This window comes from Cupressus sempervirens, chromosome 5 (genome assembly GCF_028749045.1).
Source record: "Cupressus sempervirens isolate cs-2001-9-10 chromosome 5, ASM2874904v1, whole genome shotgun sequence".
NCBI classification, from domain to species: Eukaryota; Viridiplantae; Streptophyta; class Pinopsida; order Cupressales; family Cupressaceae; genus Cupressus; species Cupressus sempervirens.
In genome coordinates, this window is record NC_143122.1 from 922,982,156 (window position 1) to 923,003,837 (window position 21,682).

The window sequence follows — 21,682 nt, forward strand, 5'->3', positions numbered from 1 at the left end:
ATGCACTAAAAAATTGTGCAAAAATGCTCAAACAATCTACAAAAGCACTACAAAATACTTCACCATGCATTGGAAAAATGTCTTTCTTAAATGCATTATACCATAATGCAAACATGCTAAAAGACAATGTAAAAGCACTGAAAGTCTTTATGGATGCACTAGAAAAAATTGTAAATTCACAAAAACACTTATTAAATGTGCTAAAATGATGCTTAGGTCCTCTGGTATAGACAGAAAATGGAAAGTTTTACTTTCAACAAATGTGTTATAGAAAGTTGCATATGAACTAAAAGAATAGACAAATGTGCTATAGAAAGTAATATATGCACTAAAAGAATAGGTAAATGCACTATAGAAAATTTTATATGCACTAAAAGAATAGGAAAATGTGCTATAGGAATATGCATATGCACTACAAGAATAGGCAAATGTGATACAAAACCTAACAAATGCATTACAAAAACCTAGTAAATGTCCTATAGAACCTAGTAAATGTGATATAACAATGTTTCAATGCATTAAAATGTGATTAAATGAGCTAAAAGAGTTAATGGATGTGTTATAGGAAATGGTATATGTGCTAAATTGACCCAGAAAAAGTTTGCCCGGGTTGTCAAGAGGTTTTTGAACACATCTTCAAGTGTTCCAAGCATGGTTTTTCCCTCCAAATATGTTTACTAGCCTGCACAATCAATAAAACCACCTTGCAACACACTCAAACAACAATAAACATTAGATTGTTAGTATCTAAGCAAAACAAATTGAAATAGATGAATGAATGACCCATTTGCGTGGCTCCACTGGGTGTCCCAAAATGTGTAGATGTGTCCAAAGGATGGAGATGTATGCTCAAGTGTGACGTCAAGATTCAATAGATGAGACATGGATGAAGGATTTAACAATGGAGGAATGAGTGGATTTCTCCATCATAATGTTATTTTGATAGTTAGATTAGGCTCTCAAAATAGTATTATAAGTTTACATATGAAGGTGGATGATTTGTGAGAGGAGAGGGGTTCAATTTATATGCAATTGGATGAGAAGGAGATAAGAATTCCTTATGCATAGTCATTTGAGTGAGGTGTGAGATAGGCTTCAATTGACTGAGATAGGTGGAGGAGATGGACTTTTGTGTTTAGAGATGGATGGGGGAGATGTGGCATGAGACACGACTTGGGATTGAGTTAGAGGGAATAAATTATGCCTTAATTTATGCAAGTGATATGGAGAGTGGATTTTAGACATGGAAGAGGAGGCGATATGCTTTAGTTAAGGTGGCTAAGGTGGATGGATTTGTCATAAACAAGATTGGTGGGTGAATTATTTAATTAAAAAGGAGAGTTATTGGTGCATAAGATTTAATTAAATAAATGAATTATTTAATTAAATGATGAATATTTGGTGCATGAGACTTTAATTAAATAAATGGATTATTTAAGTAAAGGAGGAATTATTGACGCATGAGTTGAGTTTGGGTAACTAGTAGGTTGAAGGTTTAGTTTGTGGGTGGATGAATTTAATTAATTAAATTAATTAAATAGAGAAGGATTTTTAGAGATTAAATTAAATGGGTTTTACATTTATTTAATTTAATAGAGGAAGGGGGATTTTACTAATAAATTAGATTATAGGTTGTCCGTGAATTTATTAATTTGGCTCTAATTAATTATTTAAATTAATTAATTTGGGGATAGCGCTAAAGTAATTAAATATGTAATATTTAAATAAAATATGCTTTAAAAGATGACTAAATTTGATTACAAATTTATGTGATCAAATTTAAGTGTCTATAAGAATCATATTAGTACACTCAATATTCGAAAGAGGATTGAATGAAAATATGAAACTATATGAAACTATATGATTCCAACTGGGAAACAAAGTTCCCCTTTTTTTTTTGACTGATCATAGTGGTGAAAAGAATTTTTAGGACTGTGCATAATACAGGGTAGAGCCCAACCAATTAATTAAGCATGAAATGCTAAATTAATTTGAATCAAAATTTCCTCAATGTTAGAATTTATAATTTATTAACACAACTTGGAACAAAGGACTGTGATAAAATATTACTCCTTTGAAAACTATTAGACCAATATGATTCCTTTCAATTAGACATATTCTTTAATTTCTTTGAGAACTCCTCAGACATGCAGGCATTTCAATGGAGAGGTCGCTGGTAGTAATGCTTGAACATTTTCTAAAGCTATGATCAAGCTTTTCCTTCACGTGTTTGAAATCTATTTCATTCGTGTTCGACAATAGAAGCTGTGAAAGACATTTACTATGCATCCTAATGGAATTCTGTAAATGTGTACAGCGTACGATACAAGTCAGTGGGTAAAAAAACTTTCAACTTGAACATGGTTTATGATACTAGAGGTTTGGTGGTTTTAGCGTAAGACAGGTTTTGCAGCGGCCAGACACAAGTTCCCTCGCAAGTAACGCCTATTGGCTAAAAATAAATAAAAATTTAATAAGAGGTCTGATTTAATATGTTTGTTCTATTAAAAATATGTAATTGACAAAGATAAGTATATTATTGTTAAGACAGATGCATTTTTTATTTCTTTTAAAGTAATAAAATTATCAATATCATCATCATGTTTTCTAATTTCTATTTCTGGCTATTGAGATAAGTACTACGAGCTCTAAGAACTTGTGAGAACCAAATTTGTAGCATTCTCCAACTATCTTCTTAAATTGTTTGAGTTGCTATGCTTAGTATTATGAAACTATAGTCATGACTTCAAAATAGCTCATAATTTAAGTGTTGACTGACCAAACCTCATGGTGAAAATGCATATTTGGATCTTGATCAATAGACAAGGAGGTGATCAGATTGGTTTAGATGTTGAACCTTAAAACATTAATAGCTAACATAGAACATTTGACGTGGAAATAGCTAAGAGGATACAAAGAATTATCTTGGGATGTCCTCTACTTGTTGAAGATTCATAGTTAACATTGCTAAGTGTTGAGTTGGGATGATTTATAGCATACATTCATTGTATTGTTTTTGCTATCCTCGTTATTAATTCATTAACAATGTGTATTGATTTTATTCATTGTTGGATAATCTCAACTTATACCGAAAGATGATATGGAAAATATAATTGAAATTCTCACAACTACTATGCATAATAGAATGAAGGGAATAAGACAAATTGCATTCAAATATCATATAAGAAAATGATATAAAAGTATAAAAATAAATTATATTAATATACAAAATTATGGTATTGCACTTTCAGTCAATAATATATTATATATTTGAAAAGCCTTCATATCTTTTATTAAAAGAAATTTCTTGATAAAACTCTTCAAATATTAATTTTATTTTAATAACTCAAACAAACATTTCTATTGAATAATTATTGTATTAAGACTTATAATAATAATAAAAATATTTAGGTATAGTAATCAACTACACATTTGTAATCATAGTGTATACATGAATACAATGTATGGTTGTTTTAAAATAGTTAAAATATATTTATAAATTTAATTAAGAATTAAATATTACAAGAATGAAATATAATATGCATAGTTCCTAAAGTTAGTTATATTAAAACTAAGAAATGTTGGAAAATATGTATCCAAAAGATGACATTTTTCATATAATCTAGAAGAGAAATCTATTCAAACAAATATCCAATATCTTTATGAAAAGGAATAAACAAAATACTCATCAAAGACGACAAAAGATATACTTTAGGAAAACCCTCACAAATGAAAAGTTGACTTCCAAAAATAGTTTCTATTAATGTATTATTAAGCAATGTAACAGTAAAATATACCCATTAACACTTTAGAATATAAAAAAACATTACATGTAAACTAACATATAAGCACAAATCACATGCCATGGTTGGAACTTAAACAATAGATAATTTCAACCCCTTATTCAAATTAACCAACTCTAAATAAATACCATTACGATTGGATTGTTTTTATAGAAACAAACTCTTATCAAACCATCAAATGATATTACATAAAAGTATATGACTAAAATAAAAGAATTGTAAACTATTGCCCTCACATTGAATATTATTGACTTCTAAATTTCCAACTCATTAAATTACTTTTCTCTAATATCAAACAAATACAATTGCATATGACGAAGAAACTTGAGGCCATGTTATTTTTCACTAACAACTTTGTTTGGCAATGGGAATACAAGCAAAATAGGCATATGTAAATTCTTAAAATTTTGAATTCTTCATTTGGATGCACCAAATTGGAAATGGAATACGAAGTTAAATAGAAATACGTATTCCAATTTTGGCCCAAAAATATAGTTTTGCAATTCCACCCAAATATGTGTTATTGGAATACGTATTTCTATTCCACTTTTATTTATTTTAGAAAACATAAATTTTGGAGTCCGCGAATTCCCCATCAACTATTGGCTGAACCAAAAGAGAACATGAATACATAGCCCCATTTTCTATTCCAAAATAGCTATTCCTATTCCCGCAGCCAAAAGGTAGACTATAGGCTAGGAAGTCCCTGTGTTGAACAATAGAGGACTGGACAGTTTGACCGGGCCACTTGATGCCGTAGAAGATGACACAACAGACGCGTTCAGTGACGACATCGACGCTTCAGTCACGACGGAGGAGGTAACTGCTCCCGACGACCACGACCCTAATGTTCCACCACGACGATTAACAGGCTGACTGTATACAGCAACCGGCATATCCAGCGGAACACTTGGCAATTCTGCTTCCCTTTTCAATATCTTCAGCACCTCTCTCATTCTCGGCCTTGATGTCGGGTCAGGATGAGAACACAGCAGCCCCACCAGCATCAGCAACTCCATTTCTTCCTCGTTAAAATATCCTCCAAGTTTTTTATCCGCAGCATCCAAAATCTTTCCCCGTCCATACAAATCCCAAACACATTCCACCAATCTGGAATTATGTTCAACAAGTGTGCGGTCAACGGGCCGCCTTCCGCAAGCAATTTCCAACATAACCGCCCCAAAACTGTACACGTCCGCCTCTGGACTGGCCTTCCTAGTTATATAGCACTCGGGAGCTAAATACCCCAGCGTCCCTGCCACCACGGTCGTATGGGAAGCCGCCTGGTCACGCTCCACCATTCTTGCCAATCCAAAATCCCCCAACTTGGCGTTGAAATCGGAATCCAGCATTACATTGCTCGCCTTGACATCTCTGTGAACAACACGCTGATCCCACTCTTCGTGGAGATAAACAAGAGCAGACGCTATGTCACAGGTGATACTGTATCTTCTGTCCCAATCCAGAGTATCCTCCTCTTCCCCAAAAATGTATTTATCAAGACTCCCATTTGGCAGGTATTCGTAGACCAGGAGCAACTCGCCCTTCTGATGGCACCATCCTAAGAGCTGCACAAGATTACGGTGTCTGAGCTTACTGATTATGGTAACCTCAGAAATGTACTCCTTCCTTCCTTGTTTCGAACCTTCGGATATTCTCTTAACGGCCACCGCCTCCGCCGTCTGGCCGGGCAGGATGCCTTTGTAAACCCCACCGAAGCCGCCTTGCCCAAGCTTTTCATCTTCGCTGAAGTTTCTCGTCGCCGCGCTGAGCTCGGCGTAGGAGAATTTCCGGGGACCCTGAGAAAACCATTCGTCCAGCTCCACATCGCTCTCTTCACCTTCCTCACCAGACCGTCTGTTTTTCCACCACCACACAAAGGATACGAAAACGCCGACAGCCAGAGCGCCGCACACGACCGGTATTGCAACAACTCTGGCAGAATTGTTCCTCCTCCTTCCCCTGCCACTTGATGGGTTCGGTTCATCCGAAGTATTGCTCGGGGAGGGTGCGGGCGAGATTTCCCAGGAATATGAATAAGAAAAGTTCCACGCGTTCACAGTGTGTGTCTCCGTTGAAGATCCAGTAGAAGCCGATAACCCGACCTTGATGTTTGCTGGAAGAGCCTCCCGCAGATCTATGTCATGAGATAAGATTGGGATTTTAGGTTTAGAGACACTGGTGGCATTTGGGTTACAGAAGAGGAACACTTGCAGCCTCTTTGCTCCTCCGTCATAATCCACCCACGCGTGCCACTGCTTTCCGTTCTTGAGATTCATATCCCAAAGGCTGTATAAGCTTCGATTCAAGCTTCCCACTGAAACATTTGCCTTGGACACTACGCTGTTGCCGTCGATCCCGACATGGTTGTCATCTGGATCCCAGCCATTGAAGAAAGTATCAAATTCCACGGCAACCATCTGATAGTATGATCCCTTAAAAGTTGTGTCGTTAAACAAACCAAAACCTCCTCCCGAAGCGTTCAAGGGCTGATTCAACTCGAAAGGCGCCATGAAGAAGGCAAGTCCGTCTCCAAAACCGGTGTTAGGATCATTACCGGGCTGGATAACGAATTTGAAATAGGCAGAGATATTTGCAAGACTTCGGGAAGAGGTGTCCCATAGCGGAACAGATTTGTTATAAACCGCCCAGCCGAAGCTGTGGGTTAGCTGCCCTGATACTTGATTCTTGGTGAGCTGCACCATGTCTCCTTGACGGTAGGCGTCATTTTCGTATGTTATTATGTCTGAGATAGGAGGGATCGAAAAGCTGTGGGTTGCTGCGCGTGATGAGAAAACGAGAGAAGAAAGAGAGCATAGGAAGAGCAGTGCCGCCGAAGGCTGCTGACTGAGCTTCGCCATCTGAATATCTGATTTGCAGGGCTATCCATGATTATAGTTTGTTCGTAGCCCTGAGTCCTGGCCATTTATTTTAATCATATTTAGTGCGCAAGGTCTTAGTCGTTGGCCCGAATCGGTTGAGATATTTGCGTGTCAACAGGGAAGACTTCCTTGCGGGACACTCGTTCCTTCCACGAGAAAAAGTCATATTTTACAGTGACCTTTACAGGTTCTAGAGTAAGACTCTTTCTACGCGGAAAGCTCATATGTATTTATTTTTCAATTTCAGATTTGATGTGTCTTTTGACTTTACACTGAATGAGAGTAGCTATTTATATTAATTATGCACCTAATGGTTATTATATGAATGCCATTTTCTCAAACACTAGATATGGATTGAATATAATATGATACTTAAAAATATTTTATTTTAAATGTAAATTTTATTACAATGAATGGGACTCTATCCCATTAAATAGTCAATATATAACTTATTTATATGAATGTGACTTCTTTAAGTAAAACTTAATACTTGCATGGATATGTATTTTTATATGTTTATATATAATTATATATGGATATATAAAGTTTAAATTTTATTTTAAATGTAAGTTTTATTACAATGAATGAGACTCTACCGCATTAAATAGTCAATAAATTAACTTATTTATATGAATGTGACTTCTTTAAGTAAAACTTAATACTTGCATGTATATGTATTTTTATATGTTTATATATAATTATATATGGATATGTAAAGTTTGAATATCATATGTTATTATAGTTGTGCTATATTTTAAATATAAATTTTATTTACAATAAATTTGATTGTATTGTGTCACTTTTATGTTGGGCTAGTCCACTTTTGAATGAAAGGTGTGTAGGGGATCAATGGTTAATAGATGGTAGGTAAAGCCTCTAATGATTCTCTCCCTATCTTAGGAAGATATTAAAAAGTAAAAATAAAAGCATGGTTACAATCTTCTCATTCAAGTTCATGTTATGTTTTGATTGTAATTATTAAATTTTGTTATTACGTTATATTCTATTTCATTTGAATCTAAATTAGAATCTTATACTCTTGTTCATAGAATACAAGTTATTTTATTATAATTTCATTTTTATTTAATTGAAGATAATTAATCTAGTTATGGAAAGGTTTCTTGTTCATGTAAAAGAGACACTTTTTTTTAATTTTTCCTATTATGAATTGGTAAAAAAAAAATTGTAATATTTTAGCATGTTAAATATGGTATTGCATCTACCATAATCAACACTAGACCTAAGAGCTCATTGCCCTTTCCCATAAAAAGCTAGATCTAGCTCATCAATATTTCACAATATGTGTCCCCCACAAACCATATAGGTTAAGGTCCATATATAAGAATCATTCATTTATAAATGACTAGAACCATTCAATAATACTGGTATTGAATTATTACCAATAGATGATGACACATTAACATATAGTGGTTGGCTGCATCAATACTATTGCTCAACAATAGACTCATTTCAGCAACTAACTTCGCAACCCCCTATCTAATCATGGGTGGTGGGTGACTATGTTGCATTTGTGATCAGGAGCTAAATAGATATATAGGCAATCGATCATACTTTGATTTTGTGATCTCCTAAGTTATTTGATGGTTTCAAAATGAGAGATACAAGTAGCATTCCAAAGGGAAATAGTTGAAGACTTCTTCAACTTCCAAAATTGAACTCACAATTTAGAAAGGCACAAAGGAAAGAACTATGGCAAACAGTCAAGAAGATCATCAAACCCATCTCAATATATATTCATTTTTAATATTCTATCACTAGATGTTATCATTGGTAATTTTAAATTGATACATTTTGATGTTACTATTTTTAATCATTAATTGTGAATGATTTTATAAATTATTGACATAATGATTATCAACACAATTTGTTTTTCTAAACTAACTATAAAGCATTAAACAATTCTAGTACATGAAAAGCTTAGTTGAGAGTCTAATGGATACCAAAATATACAATCAATTTACAATCTATGGTATGACCAGATTCACAAGATCAAAACATTAAACCTTATCAAAAAAAATACTATATCAAATTATGCTTAAAGTTTCATCTTTTAACCATGCAACCCATGGCATTGGTCCATCTACCAATTTGGGTTTGAGACCCTCTTCTTGAATAATGTTGTAAGGGTTTATGAATAGAGCTTCCCAAGGGAGAGAAGGGGGGAAAGGTAGTGCACCCATTATGATGCATCAAGTGTTTTTAATATTAGATCTTTCTTCAATGGTCTATTGAGCCTCTTGCACATTATCTTTGTTGTTGTTGGTTTTTTCTTCATTGGTATGATGGGCTGTCTTTATGAATTTTTTTGAGGTTGTAACTTTCTTCTTCATAATAATCTAATCTAGGAGTCCTTTTTGTGTGTAGTCAAAATCAAACTTAGCTTGCACTTTAGTTTTCAACTCAAATGGAATTGCCTCCTAACTAAGAGCACTGGTGTATTCTTTGATAACATTAATAGATCTTAACCTAGAAACTTAGTGGCATCTACATGGAAATATGATGATAAATGAATCTCTACAAAGACTTGATAAGAATCTTATGTCTACCTTTGAATATATTATCATTCCTAAGTAACCAAATGTGTCAAAGAAAATGAGAGAAAATCATGGACCAAAAAGAGTTGAAATATTTGGATAAGATGAGAATAAAATTAGTAACAACATGAAATAAAGAGATATCCATATTCAAAGATAAGCCAAATATTTCCTACACCCTTGAAAAAAGGGTATTCTAAAAATACATGGGGCACACATCCAGGTTGCTATAGACCAAACAAGTAAAAGGCTCACCATCCATCTTAGACAAGGAAGGTCTATGCAAAAGAGTTTGCCAAAGAAAACACTAAATTTTAGACTTTATAGGTCAATGTCAAAGGTAGCTTAGGTTTTTGTACTAATTCTAAGGGTCAATATTGGAGTACAATTTGAGGTTAATATGATCAATGATATCATATGAGTCAAACAAGAGACTGTAAACAATTTTGGCTTTGCTAGAACGCAATGGGGAGCCATCAAGCCATTTCAGCTAGCGTAATCTATCTATTGTCTAACCACAAACTAAGAGAATTTTAAAGTTCTCACAAATCTCTTTCAACATAGAGAAGGTCATTTTATGAGTAATAATTATATCACATTTAGAAATTATTTCCTCCCCCTCAATGAGTCTACCATCAACAAGGAGGTCACCAAGTTTATTAATTGGACTAATTTGGACCACTATCTAGTAGAACAACCTTGGACAAGGGTTAATGGTTTTCCATTTTTTTCAAGGTTCCAACACACTAATTTCTCCCAAAAAACTTGAATTCCTTATCAACCAATCTTATTCCTAAGTCCCAATGTCTCACCTATTACCAACCCTTGCTTATTGCTTGAAAGACTAGAAACCCTTCAACTTTAATTTTTTATTTTCCTGAAGGTCATCAATGTGCATTCCTTTCTATTTTTTAACAACTTGAGGCACACCTCTAGAAATTTTATTCCAAATTAGAACCTTCTATGGTTCTCTTCCTTGTGTAGCCTTAACTATCCTTTTAACTATAAGAGTAATGCCTTTCCATCTAAGGTCCTTCAACCCCAATCCTCCAACCTCCTTTCTTCTCACACACCACTCCCATATGAAAGTGTGTCATTTTGTGTTACCCTTTTCATATGACCAAATAAAATTTATAATAATCTTCTAGACATAGTTATTTTGTGACTAATTGAAAAGTTGGATAGAGAAATAGTACATCATATAAGCTAACTACACCTTTTGGAAAAACTACAACCTTCTTAGAAAGAATAGGTACCTACAGTTCCACATGGATTATTTATTGTCAATTTTGTTCTTGACCCAAGCCACATTGTGTTACTTGATTAGGAGAAAATGAAAAGGGAATATCTAGATATTTGACATGATATTCAGGACCACCCCAAGATATGCCAAATTTATCATACCAATTTGGAGGAAATTCTTCCCAAACTAAAATAATGGATTTGGACATTGATAATTTACTAGAAAAAGTAGAGAAAAATATATCTGACTTGGCAAGGAGGTTTTTAATGTTTATCTTACAGAGTTCAATATGTAGTGTTGTATCATATGCAAATTGTATGTATGAAATACCATTTTGATTGAGAATTTTAATCCCCTTGACCATTGGAAATAGAGTATCATCCCTTGGGATATAATATAATGAGTCTATAGTATGAAAAAATAAAGTCGGAGCTAGACAACACCCCTATCTTATTTATCTTGTAAGGGAAAAATCTTTCGATCATGCATCATTTATCTCCACTGATGCATCAATAGAAATTATGAGAGTTAGTACTATTTTTTTGAAGAAATTGGAGAAACCAAGACCTTCTAAAATCATTACTATGGATTCCCATTCAATCTTTCCACATGCTTTCTCTTAACTGATCAGAAACATTGAGGCTTGTTGACCTGAATACCTCACCCAATCCATGGCCTCGCAGCAAGTAGTAAGATTTTTAAAAATATATTTTTGCATAGGGCTAATCACCCTAGGAAGTATGTTTCCCAATCCTAGGGCTAGTATTTTGGTCATAGTCTTATAGGAAACATTAAGAAGAGTCATTGGACGCATGTTCTTTAAAAGTTTCTTATCTCCATCTATGTGTATGAGTTTTGTAAAATTTTGAATTAATAAAAAACCCTAGAAAACCCACATTAATTATTTATTCATATATAATCATTTGTTCTTTCCATACCCAATCAATATTAGCTTTATAAAATTAAATTGGGATACCATCTAACCCTGGGGCTTTATCATTATTCATTTTTATATTTGTATTGATAAGTTGTTCTTTTCAAATAATTTTCTCTAGTTTTCTTTTCTTTCCTCAAAAAAATTATCAGAATAAGATTTATGATCATGTTTCAATTGAATCACTTAACTTCTCTAAAGTGAATAACTTGGCATAAAAATTAAAGGCATTAAGAATCTCCTTTTGATCACTGATATCCTTGACTTCTTACCAAATATGCTCTATTTAATATTTATCTTCCTTATTTTTTTCGTAGTTGGAAGGAGTACTTGGAGCCTCCATCTCCATGCTCCAGCCATTTAATCCTATATCTAGTATTTTCCCCTTGGATTTTAATATGTTGCAATTTCCTCAAATGATTTCTTGTTGTGGTCAAAGTCTCTAGGACTACTATGTAGTGCCTCTCCCATTTGACTTATGTAAGTCATCTTGATGGATGCAACCTTTTTGGTCTCTTCTTGAGAAGCGATCGTAATTGAGACCATGAGTGGTCTACACCCTTGAAGTGATTGGATTTATGTTACTATATCAATTACTCTAATTATGCTTATGGCTGATTTATGAGATTATGATGTGATTTATGGTTCACTAAGGTTTGAGTCAGTGATGACCAAGATTGATGCGGTATCATGATATTATTTTGTGATTACCCAAAGATGTGTGCAGAGATTGCACTGTGTACTATTACCCTACTACACTAAAGTAGGTTCCTATAGCACTGGTTAGTTATGTATATAATTGTGTTCGCTTATGTGTTTTAAGTGCCTTTTCAAGTTTTTTATAGAACCATTGTTAAATGCTTAAATAATTAGAAATGGATTGTCCATGTTGGATTCATTGGTTATGTGTTGCGGATATTTACCTTTTTATATTTTGATTTGAGAGATATTTGTTACTCATGTTATGTTTTATATTTGAGATGACCTGAGGGCCAGGTACTATACTTTGATTTCAGTATCATAGATGTTGGACTACTATATTGTTCAATTGATCATATTTGTATGATGATACCCCTTTGAGACGATAGTATGTTTTATGATGATATCTAGTTTTCTAGTATTTGGACATATCTTTGATTATGTTATGTGATGGATTTAATGCTATGGTTATATACTTCATTCTTTCTTCATTATGCTATATGCGAGCGTGGGTGATGTAAATAGATTATTTTAGTATAATTGAATAAATGGTTAAATTAGGTGATTTAATGCATTTATTGCTTCGGCTATGTTATTATATTCAATTGCACTTGATCATGTATTTTAGTATGCAAGATTTATATCCCTAGCAATGGCATATGGAGTTAGTGATTCAACTGTTCATATTTACCAATGTCATCCCTGTATGGTCCACATATATTTTTTAAATGTTTAAATTAAATCTTCTAGTATCTGGATTCATTTGCATTAAGTGACTAGACCTATGAATGTGGATGTGCATTTAGAGGTTTGCATTGTCATGAAGGTTGTTAAGGAAATTTTGTTATTTTTGGCATCTTCAGGCTTTATTTTAATCAATTTTAATTTCTGGTAGCTTTTCCATAAATGAATTCTAGTTACTTGGAATAGCCTATTTTCATTTGGGTGGATTTGGGATTTAACTTGTTCTCTTAGGGCCCGTTTGGTTGCTGGAATAGCATAGGAATTGGCATTGAAAATTAGAATATGAATTATATTCTTTGTTTGGTTGGCAAAAGTGGAATACAGAATAGGATTACAAATTCCCAAAATATCCAAAAATGAGTTTTTGTCTAATCCCAAAAATACTTGTAATTGGAATGCCCCTTCCTATTCTCAATCTCACTCAATCATATTTGACAATCTCGTAGGGTTGGTGGTGGTAGGCGTTGATATTTTTTGGGTTTGGTTGAACTTCCGCTCATTATTGACGAGTCTGAGCTAAAATTACCCTAGTACAAAGGCATAACACAAAAAAAAGAAGTCACCTCACAAAGAATGAAGCATTGCAAATAGGAGAAACCACAATAATTCATCCAATGCTTTCATAGCCACACTCTCTAACATCACCAAAAATTCCCCCGATTCCCATCCTCCAAACAAAAACACCACTGCTGCAATTCACAGGAATCTAGACCTCCTGCACTAGCCAACTACAGACATAGCTATAATTGCTGCTCCCAAACCCTTCAAAGGCTAGAAAAAGCCCTCAAAACCCTCATTTTCTACCTTCATTTTCAGTACAAGATTAAATAATATACTAATCAAAAGACTGTGAAGAGTATAAGGCTGTCAAAAAAAACACGTAAAGATTTTATCTGCTTTTCTTTAAAACAAAATGTTGTGCTAACTTCTTTTTTCCTCTTTGGCCTTTCATCACCATTCCTCTCGTTTATCTTCCCATTAAATACTATGCAAACCAAACAAGAATGGGATTGGTCTTTTCCATTCTCATTCCCCATATCTATTCCTATTCCAAATTTCCATTCTAATTCTCTATTCCTATGCTTGCAACCAAACGGGCCCTTATTTATTTTCCCTAAGCCTTTATTCACTCGAAAAGTCAATAAGTATCCAAAAAGGAATTTAATTCCCCACTTCTTACTTTTGAATTAGAAATTTTGAGAGTAAAACCCAAAATCCTCTTCATGAGGAATTACCATTTTGTTTTTAGTGGGAGCTATAGGCATAGGATCATCATTAGATTGGTCTCATTAGATCTAGCTCGAGGAGACCTTGGGCTACCACAATTTTTGGCTACTTCTATGGGATTTGTATTTTATGGTTTAGATTCCCATTTGTCCTCTTTGGTTGTGAGGTAGGTCTCTCTCGTTTTATAGTTTTAGCTTGATTTCTACTTCTATTTTTGGTAGCCATTTGTTAGGAGGCTAAGAACTAGTGTTCCCCTCTATTTTTGTATGCTAGCTCTTCTTGGTTGGGTGGGTATGAGCATTTCCCTATTTTCTAGGATGAGGGTTTGGCATTTTGCACCATTATGCTAGTCATTTTTGAATACAGACTATAAACGTAGATTTTATTGAATTTTTGTGAATTGTGTGCCCTAAGACCAAATGGGTTTTATTTTCAAATTTTTCAAGTTTTGGGGTTTTTACCTCATTTTACATGTTGCCCAGTTTTCTCAAGTTTTCTTGTCATGATGTTAGTCATAGACTTGGATTTTTACTTATATTATCCATATCCCTAACTCTGTGTTCAGTTGAGTAATTTTATACCTAGTGTTATTGTTTCTTTCGGACCCTTGTTATTTTGTGGACACTAGGATTCATGTAGAATTCATACTCTCAGATTGAGGTCAGATGAGTGAGTTCATGATGTCTGGTCTTGTTGCATCATTGGGATTCATGTAGAATCCATACTCCTTGATTAAGGTTGATTGAGTGAGTTCATGATGTATGGTTTTATTGTTCTTCGAATTCATGTAGAATTCGTCCTCTCGAGTTTGTTTTTGATTGAGTGATATTTTTCTTGTGTTCTCACCCAGTCCTTGTGATATGATCTTCATGATGGCGGTGTGCTACACATAAGAACGTACACGTGCATTTTTCAAGTGACTTGTGAGGCTCAATCTTCCATGGTACTTCCAGGAGATATGATCATTTGGGGTTGGATTGGGAATATCCATGCCTATGAGAACTCATCAATGGATGAGCATGGATAGGGTAGGGTAGCACATGGAGGGGCTTCCATCTTGTAGCCTGGTGATCATTCCTAAGGTTGGTAGAGGAAGTTTTAAGCAAGTGATAACTAAATAAAAATGTGCGAGTGGTAATAAAATTTAAGATAATTAAAATTTTGGGATTGTGTGCCTTCTATTGGCAAGAGCTTCCACCTGGAGTGTGCATCTTTTGTTGGGGAGTTTAGCTGCCAATACTAGCTTGGACTTGTTGATGTCAAGTGACTCTCCATGATGTCAACCCCTACATAGTAGCCCATTGAGTTTCTGAGTAGGACCTATTCTGCTTACATTATCTCATATCTTGGTTTCAATCATCATTACTATCTTGCATGAGTGTTAGCCATGGACATTTTCTTTATATGTGTTTGTGGTTGGATCATTATCTCCATCAACACAATGAGAGTGGACCTACATATTTCACATGGTTGGGAGGCATAGCTACCTATCCCACTACAAGGGACCGATGTACAGAGATGGTTTATTATCACAGTGAGACCATGGCTAGATATTTTTTAGTTGGTACTTCAGGTTTTAGAGTATGCTTTCTTGTATTTATGTTTTTATTGGAATGCTTGGATATCATGTTTAGATGATGTTAGTTTCTTTGAAAAATCCCCTTATTAGGATGTTTAGCATATGTTAGATGATGATTTTGATTTATTGGAATATCTAATGCTTTACTTCTAGCATGTTAGATTTCCTTATTCTTATGATGTAGAACATTTTAGTAGTGGTGTCCTCATAACACAACTCCAATGATCTAGTTGGTAGTTTGGGATGTTATGCGTGGGGGATGACAAGGACCTTCAAGATATCATGGTGCTTTTATGGTTGGGAGGAACCACGCATGATTTTTGTTATTCTTGTACTTTTTGATGTTGCTTCTATATACTCTGATGTTGCTTTCAGTACATTCTTCTACTTCTATGTTTTAGATGGTTAGATGTAATTTTCATCTTTCAGTTATTTCATTTGAATCTTTGCCTTGATTATGGATATGGTACTCCTTGGTGTGGAGGAAATTTATTTCCTAACTTTTTATCTTTACGTTTTCTGGCTTTTTGGTTTATATCCTCGTGCAAAATTACACTTTCTCATGTGCGAGAATTTGGTGTGTTGGGTTTCCTTGTGTAGCTTATAGTGCATCCTTATGTGAAACCTAACACTAGTTTGGGGTATTTTGGTTGTTGGTCCAAGAAAGTTCTCATGCGATTGGGTAGATCCTCATGTGGCTTTTTGTACATCCTTGTGTGGAGGAGTACATCCACATGCAAAATTCTGTTAGTTGCATTTCCTCATGTCAAAAACAAGGGGCATCTCCTCTAGTTTTTGGGGAATGCAATTTGGTGTTTTAAGTACCCTTTGGGTTTTCTTAATTTTCCTTGCTTTGATAGATATGAGATTCTTTGTTTTTTTGTCATCTTTGGTTTTGTTTCTTTGTTTGAGTGTGTCAATTTGGTAGTGGTGTTTAGAGACTCATTGATTGTCGGGATTGTTGGTAAAGTATTCTGTTAAAATATTTGTGATCCTTGTATGATGTTTTCATGTGCATTCATACCTGTATATATATATATATCTTGGCTTGAATTTAATCCTTGTTCCAAGGATTTTTGGGCAGGGCATTATATACTAGGTTAGATGGGTCTAATTGCATGGTCTTCTTAGCTTCCAAAAGAAAACTATAAAAATTACACTCCTTTTTCCTAGAGTCTTTGCCTCTTTTTTTCAACCACTTGAAATATTTTCTTTTAACTATTATTTATAACCTCCCATCTTTTAATATCATTGGATTATTTCACTACATTATGGTTGTAGCATCTAACAATAATAATAATAGTTTTGTCCATAAAGCTTTGGAATATTTGGGAAGTCAGAATAAATTGAATCAGAGACATATGAAGTGGATTTAGTTCTTGTAGAATGTATCCTTTTCATTGAAGCATAAAAGTGGACAGCTAAACAAATTTTATGTTTCTTTGAGTCAAAGAAGAAATTTGTTGATAAAGATGGGAGTTGGGGTACTTGGTTTTGTTTACTTGAAACATTTGTATGAGACTAGTCCTAATTTTTTAGAACCTTGGAGAGCTTGTAAGGAGAAAATAATGATTGATAAGTGGACTGATTATTTCATTTAGGAAGATATGTTGTTTAAAGGAATTCAATTATGCATACCTAGAGGGTCTATGAGAGATAACATAATGAACAAAAAACATAGTGGTGGACTTGCTAGGATTTTTAGGATTGATAAGACAAGGAAACTAAGTTCTAATAGATACTTCTGGCCATAAATTTATAAGGATATTTAAAGAATGGTTAGTGATTGCTAAATTTTTCAAAAAGAAAAAGAAACCAGTCAAAATTTGGGAATTGTATTCACCTTTGCATGTACCTAATAAGCCTTGGGAAGGTATCAATATAGATTTTGTTCTTGGGTTATGTAATGTCCCTTTACTGATTTTTTATGATATTTCCAGCCTCAAATCAGAACTTTAAAATCAAACAACCAATATTACAAAGATCTGCCAATTTTCCAATAAAACCCAAATCGGGTATGTCCAAATTAGTGCCAAAAACTTCACAACTTCACAAATTATTAATAAATCTGAAAATGGACATTTTTACAGAGATTTCAACAGCATAACAGCCTACAAAATGAAATTTCCAGATTTGTATAGCCCTTACACAACAGATCACAAATGTAGGGCAAAACTATGCTCAATCGGGCTCCCGAAATTAACACAAAAATGCCCGGAAACACCACAAAACACTCATAAATTATCTCAGAAGTTTAATCACGACCCAATACATATATTCAGCTCTATTTTAACATCATAAAGTCTGAAATACAACAGCAAACCAAACTGATATAAAACACTCAACTGAAAACCCAAATTCAAACCAAAAAACAACCCCGAAAACACCCAAATCGGCACTATTCAGCACAAGGGAAAACTCTGTATGAGCATTCACATGGAATGGCTTCAAACTCCCGTCCTTAGCCTTCCTGGAAACCTACAAACTCCCGTTCTTGGGTCTCCTTCTCCACAGGTTTGGCAGCCTCTGAAGAACAACAAGAAAATTATCAAGAATCAAGATGTAGAATGAGCCCAAAATGCCTCCAAACCCCTTTTAAAGAGGGCATAACCCTAACTTACGTCCAAGAGGGGTTAATAAAATATAATTTAATAATAATTTTTTATTTATTAGTCCATTGGTTTCCAAAGATTAACCCTTTTTTCCAAAATTTCACCTTTTTGGAGCCTGCCTGCCTTAACAAAGTTTATTTTTTTTTAATTATTTGAATAGGGGACATGACAAGTCCTCCCCTTCCAAATATTGCTTGTCCTCAAGCAATGAAGGTTGGAATTCTCAAGAATATGTTCTCCTTCCCAAGTTGCATCCTCTAGTGGTAATCCTTTCCATTTGACCAAATGCTCTGTGATGCTCCTATTTCTCAACCTTTTCTCTCTTGTATCCAAAATCTCTTCTGGTATCAAAACTAATTTCCCTTCATCATCAAGAGGTGGTAATTCTGTAGATACTATGGTTTGCTGGCCTAGAACCTTCTTTAAGCAAGATACATGAAAAATATTATGTATTTTTCTGTTTGGTGGGAGCTCCAATTCATAAGCTACCTCTCCTACCTTCTTGATGATTTTATAAGGCCCATAGAACCTTGGCTTGAGTTTCTCTGCCCCACTTCTCTTCAAGGTGCTTTGCTTATATGGCTACAACCTAAAAAATACCAAATCTCCCACCTCAAAAGATCTTTCAATCCTTTTCCTGTCAGCATATATCTTTTGTTGGTTTTGTGCATGTTGTAGATTATCCTTGAGGGACCTTATTATGTCTTGGCTTTGCTTGATGAAATCACTTGCTGCGGGTACTCTGCTATCAGAAAGTATTAGATCAACAAAGGAAAGGGCATCGTAACCATAAAGAGCACGAAAAGGAGGCATACCAATAGACATGTGATGAGATGTATTGTAACAATACTCCCCTAGGTGTAACCATTTCACCCAAGCATGTTGTTGATTTGAAACATAGTTCCTCAAATATCCTTCTATCCATTTATTAACTATCTCTGTTTGTCCATCTGTTTGAGGGTGATAGCTAGTACTGGGAGTGAGTTCAGTTCCTACCAAATGAAAGAGCTCCTTCCAAAAAGAGCTGAGGAATCTACTGTCCCGGTCACTAACAATGTTTCTAAGCAAACCATGTAATCTAAAAATTTCCTTGAAGAACAATTCAGCCACTTGTGATGCCTTGAAATCAGATGTGATAGGAAAGAAATGTGCATACTTAGTTAGTCTATCTACCACCACATATATGCAATCCTTACCTTGAACCTTGGGCAACCCAGTGATGAAATCCATGGAAATACTTTCCCATTTTTGTTCAGGAATAGGAAGTGGCTGCAACAACCTTGCAGGAAAATTTTGCTCACTCTTGCTTTGTTGGCATACCATACATTCCTTAATGTGTTTAAGGACATCCTCCTTCATACCCTTCCATGAAAACCGCTCTCGAATTTGCCTGTATGTCTTGAAGTATCCCTGGTGACCAGCCAAAGGTGTGTCATGAAAGGCCCTCAATATCCTCTCCTTAGTTTTTGACCCTGGCACTAAGAAGATCCTGTTCTTGTAATAAATCAATTCATCAACAACCTTGTACCTATTATCATCCACTAACTTATCCAAAATCTTGGTGGCAAATGAATCTTTAGCATACTCTAAAATTATGGAGACTTTCCAATCAGCAGAGATAGATGATAAGGAACACAAAGTGGGCTTTCTTGAGAGAGCATCAGCAACCACATTATTCTTTCCTTTCATGTATTCAATATCAAAATCATAAGCTTGCAATTTGCTTACCCATTTTTGTTGATGATCATTCAAATCCCTTTGGTTCAAGAAGAACCTGAGGCTATTATGGTTTGTCTTTACAATGAATCTCCCACATACCAAATATTGTCTAAACTTATGAAGTGCATGCATGATTGCCAACATTTCCTTATCATAGATGGAGTACCCTTTCTCTGATTGATTTAATTTTTGACTCTCAAATGCTATTGGATGTCCCCTTTGAGTTAGGACAGCCCCTATACCTTCTCCTGAAGCATCACATTCAACAACAAAAGGTAAAGAGAAATCTGGAATTGCAAGCACAGGGCATGAACTCATTACCTCCTTAAGCTTATCAAATGTTTTTTGTGCCTCTTCTGTCCAAACAAAAGCTCCTTTCTTTGTCAAATCAGTCAAGGGGGCAGCAAGCTGAGAAAATCCCTTGGCAAATCTCCTATAGTAGCTACACAACCCGAAGAAACCTCTCAACTGTGTAAGATTAGTGGGTGGAGGCCAATCCAAAATTGCCTGGATTTTTTGTTGATCAACCTGTACTCCTTTAGAGCTTATAATATGTCCCAAATATAGGATCTCTGTCAAACCAAACTCACACTTAGATAGCTTAGCATAGAAGGATTGCTGCTCCAAGATTCCCAAAACAGTGTCTATGTGCTTTAGATGCTCTTCCCATGTTTTACTGTATATCAAGATATCATCAAAAAATACCAAAACAAATTTTCAAAGATGCTGACTGAATACCTTATTCATACAAGATTGGAATGTTGCTGGTGCATTAGTGAGTCCAAATGGCATAACAAGAAATTCAAAGTGCCCATAGTGACATCTAAAAGCAGTCTTTTCCACATCTTCACTCCTCATTCGAATTTGATGGTAGCCTGATCTTAAGTCAATTTTTGAGAAGTATACAGCACCATGTAACTCATCAATGAGTTCATCTATGCGTGGTATGGGATACCTATTTTTTATGGTCTTCTTGTTTAGAGCCCTGTAGTCTATACACATTCTCATTGTACCATCTTTTTTCTTGACAAGTACCACAGATGATGCAAATGGACTAGAGCTAGGCCTTATGAATCCCATGTCCAGGAGTTCTTTAATAGTTTTTTCAATTTCTTCCTTATAACCTCTTGGATGGCGGTATGGGGTTGTTATAACTGGTTTGGCACCCTGTTCTAACTCTATAACATGCTCAAAACCTCTATCTGGTGGTAATCCTGGAGGCAAGTCATTGAAAACTATACTATGCTTATCAAGAATATTTTGAATTTCAAAATGGAAATTACCTTGATTCTTGGGAGAGCTTGTTGGTTGGATTATGACTCCTGCTGCCCATGTTACTTGTCCTCTTCGAAAAGTCCTCTCCATCCTCTTTGCAGAGACTGCCTTAGGTGCTCCATTCGATAACCCTCTCAATATGACTTCTTTCCCATTGGAATGAAATTTAAACTCCATAGTTTGATGGTTCATGTAATAGCCTCCGATAGAGTGCAACCATTGAACACCCAATACAAGATCTGTCTCCCCAATACCAACCACATAGAAGTCATCACATAACTCATAATCTCCTAAGGTCATCTTGAGTTGTTTCACCACCCGTGTGCAAGGCATAGTGAATCCATCAGCTACAGTAACATTGAATCCCTCAAAATCTTCTACTTTAAGCCCTCTTTTCATGACAAATCCCT

At 34.9% G+C, this 21,682-nt stretch overlaps 1 pseudogene across 1 annotated transcript; it reads right to left on the reverse strand.

Annotated features, from left to right (window-relative positions):
- Nucleotides 1-4,174: 4,174 nt before the first annotated feature.
- LOC149558979 (L-type lectin-domain containing receptor kinase IX.1 pseudogene) lies at nucleotides 4,175-6,755 on the reverse strand (annotated as a pseudogene). Its single transcript, XR_016365090.1, has one exon. The product of XR_016365090.1 is annotated as an L-type lectin-domain containing receptor kinase IX.1 pseudogene (transcript).
- Between the last annotated feature and the right edge of the window lie 14,927 nt (nucleotides 6,756-21,682).